The sequence below is a fragment of the Pelophylax lessonae genome, assembly GCF_965119305.1.
Source record: "Pelophylax lessonae genome assembly, chromosome: 7".
Classification (NCBI taxonomy): Eukaryota; Metazoa; Chordata; class Amphibia; order Anura; family Ranidae; genus Pelophylax; species Pelophylax lessonae.
The window spans coordinates 246,993,518-247,007,018 of NC_138774.1; positions in this window are offsets into that span (position 1 = coordinate 246,993,518).

Genomic DNA, 13,501 nt, shown 5'->3' on the forward strand with positions numbered 1-13,501 from the left:
CCAATATAACCGCAACTTCTTTTTTGTAATGCCCATGTTAAAGGATAGGCCCAGAAAGGTCTTAAATTTGGAAACCATTATAGGTTTAAAGCCACATTGTCTGGCAAGGTTTGAATATGGATTGGCGATGAATTGGTTAGCATACAAATTGCTTTGATCCACAATAGATCTGTACAGATCTTCCGTGAAAAACAGCTAAAAAGAAAAATAAGGGAATTAAAATCCGCTGTTTCCACTTGAATTTCTGGGTTGGGCAGTGAATGAGGGGGGGAGTACAGGCGCTGCAGAATCTGTGGGCTGCCAATTGGGATTTGCAAGTGCATCAGGAAGGACACTATGGGCTGTAGAGGCCTGTCTTTGAATTTTCTGTGGCTGCGGGACACTACTTGTGCTAGCCACCGCACCTGCTTGAACTGCACTTATGGGACTCGCCACATCACCAAGTGATACTGCAGTACTGGTATGTCTAGGACCAGGGTGTACTAGGCCGCTGGTGCTTGCCAGTTCACCAGAAGGTTGAGCGGCACTAGTACTGGCACTCTGCTGCATACGAGAACAATCCGGTTGTTGCACCTCAGCAACAGAATGGGGTCTGGTACACCTGACCTTCGCATGGACCTCTACTCTGTCGTCAGAGCTATCTGTCAGGGTGCTGCTGCTCTCTACAGGTTTGTATACTGACCCTGATTCTGCCAGTGAGACTTCCCCATCGCTCTCATCTGACATGGTCAGTATCCTGTAGGCCTCTTCACTAGTGTACATCCGTTTGGACATTTTGGTAACTAGTGCAACAACAGGTAAATAAGCACCTGGTTGTCGAGGACTGTTTGAATCGCTACAAAAAAAACTGCTAGTACTAGCAGAGATCAGGCCTGACTCTGCTAAAGCTGTGGTGTTGTGTGTTTTGGAAGTGACAGTAATCTATTGATTACTACACTTGCCTGGGTGGGGGTGGGCTGGGCAGAGGGGCTAAACACAGGTGCTGGCAGGAATCACACATGACTAATACTCAGTAATCACTGTATATAGTGTACACTGTGACATGGCAGTGAAGGGGTTAACTGGGGGAGATCAAGGGGTTAAACCTTTATAGGGGATGTAGGGCGGGTGCCCAAAACCTATATGGGCTTAGCACAAGCGCAAATTTGGGTCACAAGTGACACTAATACAGTGATTAGTAATTAGCTATATCCACTGTATATAGTGTACAGTGTGATAGGGAGTGAAGGGGTTAACTGGGGGAGATCAAGGGGTTAAACATTTATAAGGGGATAGATGGCGGTGCCCTAAACCTATCTGGGCCTAGCGCAAATTAGGGTCACTAGTGACACTAATACAGTGATCAGTAGTTAGCTATATACTGTATATTAGTGCACAGTGTGATAGGGAGTGAAGACGTTAACTGGGGTAGATCAAGGGGTTTAAACATTTATAAGGGGATAGATGGCGGTGCCCTAAACCTATTTGGGCCTAGCGTAAGCGCAATTTAGGATCACAAATGACACTAATACAGTGATCAGTAATATGTATACACTGTATATAGTGTACACTGTGAGGGGTTAACTTGGGGGGGTGATCAAGGGTTCAAAGTGTGCCTACATGTGGTAGTGTTAGTGTAGTGCTCGGTGTACACACTTTTACGTGCTTCTTCTTCGGGAGTGAAGTGAAGATTACATCACTGTAATGTAAACACAGGCAGGGGACATAATGCTATGGTCTAATGAACCACTCTACCTTGCCTCATCCTTTATTAGTACATATTTAGTGTAATAATATTTACAGTTTTGTGAGTCATTTAAACTTTAAACCATATACATTTCCAGTATAAAAGATATTTGAAATTTCATGGAATAATAGTCTACTGCTTCAGGGGGGCTTGTCAAAAACCAACATCTCTTCAATAGAAATAGGCTAAGTATAATAATGCACACAATACTCTATTATGCAGATAAAATGTACTGTCACAATTTTGCATTACCATATAATTGTTGGAAATTTCCCTGAAAGGATAGGTTCACTTTTTGTTACAGGTTACACCCATAAATAGGGTGTATCCTGTAAAGTGTTGCTGTGCTCCAATCCCCGTACTGTCCTGACCCCCCCCCCCCCGCCCCTCTCCCTGCACCTGCTGTGGCAATTTTAAAAACAGCAGAGCTCTGCCCACACCGTTGTATCATTCATTCACACAGATCTGAATGAATGAGCTACAAGTCCCACCTGACATCGTGACTAATGAGAACTACAAGTCCCATCTTACACCGAGGCTGATGAGAGTTCAGTAATTCTTCTTGCAATTCAGTGACTATTTGCCCATACAATGGCTTGAAAAAGTAGTCACACCCCTTTTAAATTTTTCACCAAAAACGTGAATGTATTTTCTCTATCGTTCATTGACAGACGCAGTCGTCTTGTTCTCAATAGCAGTCGGGTTATGCTGCCCCCTACAGGAGTAGTACACTAGGCAGAAAAAATTCTGGCTATGCCTATGGGCAGTCCCATGCGGTATACCCTCTCTCCCTGCTATAGAATGTCAGTTTCAGTTATAGATGTCCTGGCAAAAAGTTTTTTCTAGTTAGGTTTTTTCACCGGACCTGCGCGTGAAATGTCTCGCCAGGTCGCATACGACCGGGTCTAGGCCCAAGTCGCAGCGTTCCTATTGGCAGACAGCCACCCCACTTCGGCAGCGAGGGGTTCTGTCAGGAGATTACATAGTTTGTGAGGTTGAAAAAAGACATCAGTCCATCCAGTTCAACCTATGATGTGTGTGTGTGTGTGTGTTTGCTGTTAACCGTACATTGTATACCCCTGTATGTTGTGGTCTTTAAGGTGCTCATCTAGTAGTTTTTTGAAACTATCGATGCTCCCTGTTGATACTACTGCTTGTGGAAGAGAATTACACATCCTTACTGCTCTGACAGTGAAGAATCCCTTACGTATTTTAAGTTTAAACCGTTTTGCCGAGATGGCGCCTGCCTGTTCCTGGTATGGTGAGTAAACTGTTACCCCCTCTCCCCCTGGTGGGTTTTGGGGTGGACGCGGGCCCCTCCTTGGGACAGTCGGGACCCTCACGTTCCCGGGTTCCCCTCTGTCCTGTCATGCACCCCCCCGACATATCCCCCTTCCCCCCACAGACTACTGGGGCTATGGGGCGATTGGAGCTACTCCTGGGGGCAGGGACCAGGCGTTGGCCGACGGTGGGGGTGTGCTGCTGGCGACCAGACAATATATTGTTCGGGCCTTTTTTGGGGGCGCTATAACGTGGTGGGACACTTTCACAAAAAAAAGTTTTTTCCACTTTTTGCTACGGGGTTCCACTGGTGCAACATGGACCCTGCTGATCATTTTTACCCATCTGACCCCCTCAAGGAGGCCGAAGGGCCCCCTGGATCCCAGCTATCCATAGATGTACTGTCGGCAGTTTTGGAATCCTTTGTGTTCCGGGTGGAGGTGGCCAGTAAAAGATGGGGTGCCAAAAAACACCCCCCTCCTACCCCTGCCTCATCTGATGTGTCAGATTTTGAATCTGATTCAGCCACCGCAGACGTAGGTCTTCCTGCCGGGTCTAATGCCTCGCTCCGTCTCCTCTGATAGTGAGGATGACCCCTCTCCCTCTGCCACCGTGCAAGAGAAGGCGCTGGTGGATGCACTGGTTGTATCTGTGTGTGAGACCCTGAAAATGGAGGACACAACTGCGACTGAGGCGCAGGTTGCTTTTGCCACTCACAAGCCATTCAGGACACCTGGTCAAAAAAGAGTGGGACCGCCCAAAGCGCCCCCCTTTGGTGCCTAAGCGGATTGCTAGGCGCTACCCCTTTGAAGAGTCTGTTGTTAAAAAGTGGACTGTGCCACCTACGGTGGACCCTCCGGTCTCCAGACTGAATAAAGCTACCATGATCCCAGTGGAGAATTCCCCATCCTTTAATGATCCGGCGGATAGAAAGGTGGAGTCTGTGGCCCACAGAATGTATTCCCTGGCAGGGTCTGCGCTCAGATCGGTGTTTATTATTGCTCAAACTTTGACTGAATGGGCAAAGTTACTATGCCGTGACCTGGAGGGGGTACAACTTCCCCCTGCCTCTAAGGAGCTGACGGACCAGTTGATCCAGGGGCTGCATTTTGTTTGTGATGCCTCGCTGGATGGGGCTTCAATATGTCGGGTGTCGGCAGTGGTCCTCCGGCGTATACTTTTGCTAAAATGCTAGTCTGTGGGGGGGTGTGGCCTGGAGCGGCATGCGGTAGGACGCAAGTGAGAGGAGCTCCGCCGGCCGTTGATCCTGAACCCCGATATCCTGCACTTCTCCATCCTGTACAGCCTCCCAAGTGACTCCGGACAGTCCCTGGACACCCCGCAGCATGTCGCCGCCCAAGAAATCGGCAGATACGACCGCCAAACTGGACAAGTTCCGCCGCCTGGAGAAAGAACCACAGGCCCAAGATGGCGCCGCGGCGGTAAGCTCAGCGGGAGCCGAGACAGCCCGTTTCCTTGAGGCCATTTCTCAGTGCCAGGCAACCTTTGCCACCAAGATAGAGGAGGTAAAGATAGACATCTCTTTGGTCCGTCAAGACCTCCAGAAGTTGAGGGAGAGGGTCACAGAGGCAGAGCAGAGGATCAGTGGGGTTGAGGACTCCCTCCCTTGCAGCACCTATCTGATAATCTCCAGTTACAAGTCACACAGCTCCTACTAAAGCAGGATGATATGGAGAATAGGCTGTGGAGATCCAATATCAGACTGATAGGCCTGCCTGAGGGAGCAGAGGGATCCCATCCATCCAACTTTTTGGAACAGTTGCTCATTGACACTTATGGACGCGAGGCTTTCTCTCCCACCTTTGTGGTGGAGCGGGCACACCGCCTTGCGGGCCGACCACCGCCTCAAGGAGCACCCTCCCCACACTTTTATAGCCAAGCTCCTTAACTTCAGGGACACCATCCTCAGGCTCACCAGGGAGAAAGGTAACATCCCTTTTGGCAATGGGAGGCTTGCAATCTTCCCCGACTTCTCAGCGGAGGTCCAGAAGAATCGCAAAACCTTCCTTGAGGCTAAACGCAGACTCCGGGTCAAGCAGATTAAGTATGCCATGCTATATCCTGCCCGCCTTCGCGTGGAAGGTGAAGCTAGAGTCCACTTTTTTGATGACCCTGAAGCTGCTATCTCCTGGCTGGAACACCTAGAGGCATGAGGCTGAACGCACCTCTTGCCTCCCCCCTGGGAACTGCCTGTTTGCACCTTGCAGGATCTGACCTCTGTCACTTTTGGAATACTGTTCCTGAATACATGCTCTTATTTTGCATTTATTGCCTGCCATGAGGCTCCTTCCCTATGCAATACCACTGTAGATGTTTGCCATACTGGTTACTGTTACTGGTTGCTGTCCTGGCTCCCCCCGAGGGGAGGCATGTTTCCCCTTATGTTTACCTTGCCGGGACCATTTGCACTTTTCTACTACCCTCTCAAGTTTGTCTGCACCTGGCGGGGGAACCACCCTCCTTTGAATCCGACGGAGCACCCCCTTAACTTTGCCCCTTTCACTTGAATTTTCTCCCCCCCCCTTTATTTTGCTTCTCCATTTTTCTTTTTTCCCCTTTTTACTTGTGTCCTACTCTCATGCCATGCTACCCAGCAAAGTTTCGCTCTCCACGACAGCCTATGTTAGGCACTCCCAGCAACCACCCTTCTGCCACTGTATCGGGTGGCGAACTGAACTCTCCTGTTTTTTTTGCCCCACTACAATTCTCCTAATGTACTGGACCTGTTTTTTTTCCTTTTTCCCCCCGCGGGGGGATTTCTCATCCCTCCTGGATGAGTGGTTGGGTTGGGGATCTTCGAGCCCGCACGAGTTGGGGTGTGTGCAGGGCAGGGTGGGGGGGGGGGGTGAGCTATCTTTTATGGTACCATACATTTTTATGTTTTTTCTTGCCTTGGAAATGTGTTATGCCTAAATGCATCTGTAGTGTTTGTACTTTTCTCTGCTGTTAGCAATGTGGCCGACTTTTCTGTTTATTTTTGCTATGTCGACAAAATCTCGAGTGGTGACACTATGGGCCGAACGGAACCCCTGGAGCTCCTCCATAATATACTACCCGCCTTCCTATATGTCGTGCCTTAAATTCTTGACGTGGAATGTCCGCGGACTTCGAGACAAGGTCAAGCATTCAGCAGTGTTTGATGTGCTTAAACGTCACAGGGCGGATGTTGTCATCCTGTTGGAAACCCATCTGGACGACACTCTACAGCAGGCACTGCGGTGCCCATGGATAGGCTGGACGTTTCACTCCATATATACCTCTCATTCACGAGGTGTGGCGGTGTTGATTTCAAAATCTGTACACTTCGAGCTCCGGGGGTCCCTAGTAGACCCAATGGGCAGGTTTGTGTTTCTGGAAGTACTGTTATATGGAGAACCTTACCTGCTTATGGCATTTTATGTCCCTCCCCCCTTTTCCTCAGCTGTCCTTCTCGAGGGATTGGACTACATGTTGTTACACCCCCGTACCCCTGTAATTTGGCTAGGTGATTTTAATAACACTCTGAACCCTAGTATGGATAGATTGCACGTTTCCGGGGCTGACCAGGCTCTGTCCACGACCACTAGGTTTGCCCGCTTGCTGTCGGAATTCAATTTACTAGACTCCTGGAGAGTGAAAATGCTAGTCTGTGGATCAGACTTCTAAGAAGGCTTTGACTGATCTACCTTTTCAGGGTGATCGCCTGTTTGGGCCTACCCTTGATGGCATTATTAAAGGTCTTACAGGGGGTAAGAGTACCTTTTTCTCACAGGCTAACAAGGGTAAGGACCCTCATCACAGACGGGGTCCCTCCTTTTAAGCATATAAAAAGTTTGTGATAAAGGATCAAAGTCTTTCAAGGCCTCCTCCAGTGGCTCCAAGCTTCCCTGGTCTGGAAAACAGAAATCAGGTTTCTCCAGACCTGCAGATAAGGCAACTTCGGCCTGAAGGTGCTCCCTCCCGTATTCGGGGTGGGGGGACATCTTTGCCGGTTTCCGGATCTGTGGCTATCCCGGATTCAATACAAGTGGGTGCATGAGGTCATACGGTCTGACTACAAGATCGAGTTTCGATCTGTCCCTCCGGTAAGGTTTTTAGCTTCCAATGTGCGACTGTCCCTGGATCACTTACAGGCTCTCTTTGGGGCGGTACAGGACCTGGTACAACAAGGAGTAAGCGTTCCGGTTCCGTTATCGGAACGTTTTCAGGGCTTTTACTCAAACCTGTTTGCGGTCCCCAGGAAGGAGGGCAAGGTGCCACCAATTGCTTTGTGCGAATTCAAAAATTCAAGATGGAATCCATTCGCACGGTGGTGGCCTCCCTACACCTGGGGGTTTTCCTGGCCTCCATAGATATCAAAGATGCCTACCTTCACATCCCAATATGTGCAAGACATCAACGGTTTCTGCGTTTTTCTGTGGGAGAGGAACACTATCAGTTTGTGGTGTTACCCTTTGGTCTCACCTCTGCTTCTTAGGTCTCCGCAAAGGTGTTGGCTCTGGTCCTGGCTTTGTACGCCAGCGGGGGATATCGGTCCTGGGTTACCTGGACGATCTGCTTCTCCATGCGGAATCCCCCATGGCACTGGTGACAAACTTAGAGATCACCATGAGAACTCTGGAAGAGTTCGGGTGGATTGTGAATCTCCAGAAGTCGTCCCTGGTTCCTTCCATGAGGCTGGACTATGTGGGCCTGAATTTGGTCCTCAGCCAGGGTGTTTCTTCCTCCGGACAAACTTCAAAAACTCCAGGCTGCGATTCAGCTATTGCTGTCCAGCAAATGGTCGTCCCTTCAGACTTGTATGAGAGTTCTTTTACTGATGGTGTCATCCTTTGAGGTGGTGCCTTTCACTCAATTTCATACAAGAATACTCCAGAAGGAAATTCTTCTCAAATGGAACGAAGGTCCAAGTTCTCTGGACAATCGAATCTAGTTCAGCCAGGTGACCAGGGAGTCCCTGTTATAGTGGCTTAGGTCCCCGATGCTCAAACAAGGAAAATCCTTCCTCCCCATATATTGGACAGTGATCACCACGGATGCCAGTCTGTCCGGGTGGGGAGGTGTCCTCGGCAAGCTTTCTGCTCAAGGGGTCTGGTCTCTGGAGGAATCCAGGTTACCGATCAATGTTCTGGAGCTAAGCACGATCAGGCTTTGCCTAAGGCACTGGACGACGTAGCACCTTTGGGGCTGTCCAGTGCACGTTCAATTGGACAATGCCACGGCTGTGGTTTATGTCAATCACCAAGGGGGCACCAGAAGTGTTCTTGTGGCCTTGGAGGTGGCAGACATCCTTCGGTGGGCGAAACGCTTTGTTCCGGCTCTGTCCGCCATTCACATTCCAGGAGTGGAAAATTGGCAGGCAGATTACCACATGTTTATGGACTTTTGGGACTTGAATATTACATGCGTGTTTTCACATAAACAGTTCACATGTTTATGGACTCTTGGGACTTGAATATTACATGCGTGTTTCACATACACAGTGCACCTTTGTTGTGAATTTTATGTACCTACTTTATATTTTATTCTTTTATTTTTAAATAATTTATAACCTTTGATGGTTTTTTGGAGTATCACTTTTCAATTCTGATCACATTTTTGAGTGTTTTGATTATATACTATCAACTCATACACCTTTTTCAATACACTCCACTCAGGTTGGAGTTTTGGTTGCTGCTGATAGGACACTCACTAGTTTGCACGCCTTAATTTTTTCTAATCTCGGATTACCTAAGTCGGCAGACCTTGGCTCCAGGGGATTGGTCTCTCCATCTGGGGGTGTTCAAGCAATTGTGCCTTTGTTGGGGCACTCCAGACATAGATCTGTTGGTATCACGGAGCAAAAGAAAAGTGCAGAGGTTTGTTGCCTGCTCTCGGGACCCTCTGGCAGATGCCACAGATGCGCTGGTGGCTCTGTGGGTCAGTATCGGCCGATGTATGCATTTCCTCCGCTCAAGTTGCTGCCGAAACTTCTACACAGCATCAAGGCTGAAGGTATTCTGGTCATCCTTGTGGCTCTGGAATGGCCTCGTCAGGCTTGGTACGCCGACCTGGTAAGGCTAGTCGCAGATGTTCCTTGGAGACTTCCTCTCAGGGAGGATCTACTGTCTCAAGGACCAATCTTGTTGAAAGCCAGGTGCTGAAGGACAGGGGATTGTCTGCTTCTGTGATTCCCACTCTGCTTAAAGCGAGAAAAGCGACTTCTAGAAAGATCCATCATCGCACGTTGAAGTCTTATATTGCGTGGTGTGAGTTTCTTGGAGTTCCCCCTCGCTCTTGCTCGTGGCTCGGATCTTGGCTTTCCTTCAACAGGGTGTTGAGCAAAATTTGGCATTGAGTCCTGTCGTTCTCCCTATCTGGTGGTTCACAGGGATAAAGTGGTACTTCATCTGGATCCGTCCTTCCTTCCGAAGGTGGTTTCCAGTTTCCATTTAAATTAGGACATTGTGTTATCCTCCTTGTGTCCTAAGCCTAAACATCCTAAGGAATTTGCATTGCATATTTTGTATGGGGTTCGGGCAATCAAAAGTCAGATTCGCTTTTTGTTCTCACGGATGTACCAAAGAAAGACTATTTCCAGATGGATCAGGCAGGCGGTTGTGCAGGCTTATTCCGTTAAGGGTCAGGTTCCTCCTTTCCCTGTTAAGGCGCATTCTACTCGGGCGTTTGGTGCTTCCTGGACTTTTTGCCATCAGGCATCTGTGTTTCAGGTTTGCAAGGTGGCTACCTGTTCGTCTGTTCATACCTTCACAAAGTTTTATAAGGGGGATGTGCTGGCATCTGCAGATGCTTCTTTTGGCTGCAAAGTTTTGCAGGCCGCCGTTTAAAGATGTTTTCCGTTTTCCTTGAGGGTGTTTAATGTTTTTCAGGTGGATCTCACCTTGGTGTTCTGATGGGTCCTATGTTGCCCGGTTGGCTGTGGTTGAGCCTTTGGGACTTATTTAAAAAAAAAATATGTTTTAAAAAATAGGTCTCAACTAGGCTAAGGTAAATCAGGAAAAATCTAGATCACTGTCCAAGAGTAGTGAGCAGTAGCCGATGAACCCGTAGTGGGTGACAGAAAAGTTTTTCATGAGCTGCAGCTTACCTGAATCAATTGATTAAAGTATCCCCCCCCCCCCCCCGGCAGACATCCACCATATTGGTAAGCAGACTAAGGCCTGCTTAAGTAGTCGTTAACCCGGCGGCTGTACACCACACCGATCCCCATCAGCGTGTGACATCGCCGGGTCTGATTCCCCACAGTGTGTGGGCGCTGAGGACCGCGCATGCGAGCACATTTCAGGAAAGACCAAGGCACAACTAGCGCAGGAAAGGGGCGGTCTCGAGTGAAACTTGAGTGACATGCCCCTACCCAGGAGATCACCTATCCGCCGAAAAAGGGGAAAAGAAGAAGGCGCAAACAGTGTCAACAACTTGTGTGTGAGGATGCCTTAAAGCAGCAGTGACCCCCCATTATTTTAAAAGCGCTGGGATCACTAAATACCACATAAACAACATAGTGCTGAATGAGTAGTGATCTTCTGGTTTTGGAATGTCAAAGTGTAACCAAATCAACATTATGCAGAAAATGGTAATAAATAAGTAACCCCCTGTTAACCTGCTATGGGTGCACAATCTGAACAAGTTTTGGCAGAATCAATGCTAGGGAGAGTCAGTATATCATTCACGCAGAAGGCAGCGTATAAAACCACAGTTTCAATAGTAACAATATCTACAAGAATGGTTTGTAAGATAACACTTCATTGAAGCCCGGTGGAGTGGTGGCATTAAGCCTCTCAATTCACAGGGTCTCACATTGTAAGATGATTCTGTCCCAATTGTTACCCCTTGAATTCTGAGGGACAACTTCAAGAATCAGGAATTTGACCACCTGGGGATTAAATCTGTGGTATAGGCCGATATGATGGTCTATGGTGGTTAACCATTGGTAGAATACTAAAAAAATTGTATACAAATGGCGTGTTGATGAAGGCTGCCCTTTTTGTTACACAAAGTCACAGGTTTTCATTGTGCACCATTACAATCTTCTAGATGCCAGCGTCCTAATGACCAATGGTGTGTCATCATGTCAGTCACCTGCATATCATCCTTGTTTGCCCCTCTCCATCAGCATTGGGGTCACATTGGCTGAGGGATAAGAGAAAAATTGGAATGCTAATTAGTACCAGTTTGCAAAAATATATTTGCTTCGGAAGAATAAATCACCTCTAACGTTGGGTGTCCTACTTGGTCTTGTGGATGTTGCTGCATTATGTAAAACTAAAATTGCTTTTACATTTTAGAATGGGGTGCCTCGAGACTGTAAATCATTTTTAAAGGGTGCTTCAAAATTGTCCATAATTTTTAAAGGGTGCCTTGACTGAAATAACATTGAGAAACACTGCCTTAGCCTGATTAAGACTTATTTATTTTAGATCTCCAGGGTGATTTGCAGCAGACATTATCTAAACCCCAGGAGCCTGCCATCTTTCTTCCCTCAGATTGTTAGTGGGGTGGTGCATCTTCCTGTGTGCCCTTGTGACTCCTCTTTTTTCTTCCTTGGCTTTGTATGGTTTCCTTGGTTATTTCAGGTTAGCCATTTACAAAATAGAGATGGCCTTGCGGTTCGCAGCGAACTTTGCTTGTTTGCTTTCTGCCGATCATGCGAGCATATGGCGATGTTCGCGACCGCCATATTCCTTTACATTGTGAAGAACTTTGACCCATGACACATCCATTAGGTGGTACAGAACAGCCAATTGAGACATTTCAGCACATACCCCCTACCTTATAAATAGACCTGATCTGGCTGCCATTTTACATTCTGCCTTTTGTCAGTGTAGGGAGAGGTTTGCTGTGGGGAGCAGGGACAGACTGTCAGTGATACAGATCGCTTGGTAATAGGTCCACAAAGTTCTTTTAAGGACTGGTATAGGTGTACCCAGCTCAGATCGCATATTGCAGTGCGATCTGACAGTTCGCACAGAATCAGATCGCACTGGTGTGAATCACCATGCGATCCGATTCTGCTGCGGACCAAAAAAAGGGTCCTGTGCGTGTTCACTGCGATTGCGGTGCAAATTCAGCCATACAAACTGTATGGCTGAATTTGCACCGCACAGACATTGCATGTAATTTTAGGAGCAGTGCGTTCCGAATTACATGCGATCTCTGTGATTGCATCAGTGTGAACCGGCACTGCGATATGCGATCTGAGCTGGGGGTGTTGATAACTTTGAATTGACAGCCCCAGCGTATCGCATATGGCAGTGTGAACTGCCTGTGCTGTGGATGCGATGTGGGAACACGCAGATATATTCGTAGTGTTCCCGCATCGCATCAGTGTGAACCGGCACTAAGAGACACAAATCGCTCGGTAATATGTACACAAGTCCTTTAAAGGACTGGTATAGGTGTACTATTGTTTGGTGTGCAGTATATAGGGGTGAAATACACTTATACTTTCTAATATAGAAAGTATATTATAGTGTATTTGGGTACTGCAGAAATGTTGCCTCTTTCGCTGCATTAACTCTGCTACACATAGTGACAAAAATTACTAGAAAATATTTTTCATAACTGGTTGAAGCGGGATGTTGTATAACAATATACTTTCATAATAGTGTATTTGGGTACTGCAGAAATGTTGCCTCTTTCGCTGCGTTAACTCTGCTACACACAGTGAGAAAAGTTACTGGGAAATTTTTTGTATAACTGGTGTGATATACCAGTGGCCCCCCAAAAAGACAGATTGAAGCGGGGTGTTATATACCTTCTTCCACATATATACTGTGCTTCTCTAGAGACTTTTGTCACAGGGTCATTTAAAAAATGACAGGAAAAGGCAGGCCCATCAGCAGGGGTGGTAGGGGTAGGGCAGGAGCACCAAGCCGGAGCCAAATTGGGAAGTTGCAGAAGGTGCGTTCGATTACGTCAAAGGACGCACCAGACTTGGATGAGTGGCTCGCTCAGCCTTCCTCTTCTGCACCCTCCTCATCCTCTCTATCTGCACCCTCTTCACTCTCTGCTGTGTGCACCCCCAAAGACACCACCCCCATATACCCTCTGCTTGAGTCACAGTAATTATTTTCCGATCCATCACAAGACATTTACGATGAGCAGCCATTCTTGGCATCGGATCAGGAAGAGGAGGTAGCAACAGCTGCCACTCAGCACTCTGACAACCGTACCCAGATCAGCCGAAGGAGGTTGGTCCCCGCTGTTGCTGCCTACTCCGAGATCTCTAATGTTGGTGTTGGGGAAGGTGACGTTGATGATGCAGAGGCAAAATTTATACCCAAATACACTATTATGAAAGTATATTGTTATATAACACCCCCGATTCAATCTGCCGTTTAAGGGGGCCACTGGTCTATCACACCAGTTATAATACTTTTTTCTAATTGCGTTTGTCACTCTTTGTAGTTGTAGTATCGCTGCAGAACCGCTCACCAGTCACAATGCTGCACAATACAAATCCACTTTAATATGCTTTCTATATTCATCCAGTAT